Below are 679 nucleotides of genomic sequence, written 5' to 3'. Positions count from 1 at the left end.
TTTCCTTCCTTCCCTTTCCTTCCTTCCCTTTCCTTCCTTCCCTTTCCTTCCTTCCTTCTTCCCTTCCTTTTCCTTCCTTCCCTCCCTCCCACTCTGGGAATTCTGTGAACCATAAGAGTCATTTGAGCCTGAAATTAGAGGATTTAAAGCTGTGTCAGCCCTATGATACATTCCCTTTCACGTTCTCTCCTGGTTTTCTGTCTTGTCTCTATTTCCCCTTCTCTGAGTCTGAAATTATTGATTTACACATTCCCCCACATTTTCTCCTCCTGACCTTGGTCTTCACCCACTTCTCTGGCCGAGTTCCCAGGGCACCCTGGCTGAATCCTCACCTCAGATCTTAGGTACAGTTTTAGTTTGTGCTAGACAAGGAGCTTGTGGCTGGAGCTGTGGCAGTGATACAAAAATCAGCTTTTCTTCTTACCATAAAACCTTTATTTCCTGATTTTTCATCATTCACTTAAGGAACAGAAAGGAAACCTGTGGCAGGATGGTGCTGTGCTGCCTCATCCCTGTGCCCTGCATTAAGATCATGGAAATTCTGTGTTCCTCAACAGGCACCTGTGATGCTTTTATTGACAGACACCCCAAAAGCACACGGGATATTCTTCATTCTCCTGCTCTGCACAAAGAGTTACAATCCTGTGGGCTGAGTTTGCTGAGCACAGCCTGGGTGAAA

The sequence above is a fragment of the Parus major genome, chromosome 12, assembly GCF_001522545.3.
Source record: "Parus major isolate Abel chromosome 12, Parus_major1.1, whole genome shotgun sequence".
Taxonomy (NCBI): Eukaryota; Metazoa; Chordata; class Aves; order Passeriformes; family Paridae; genus Parus; species Parus major.
Note: the sequence above shows the minus strand (reverse complement) of the source record.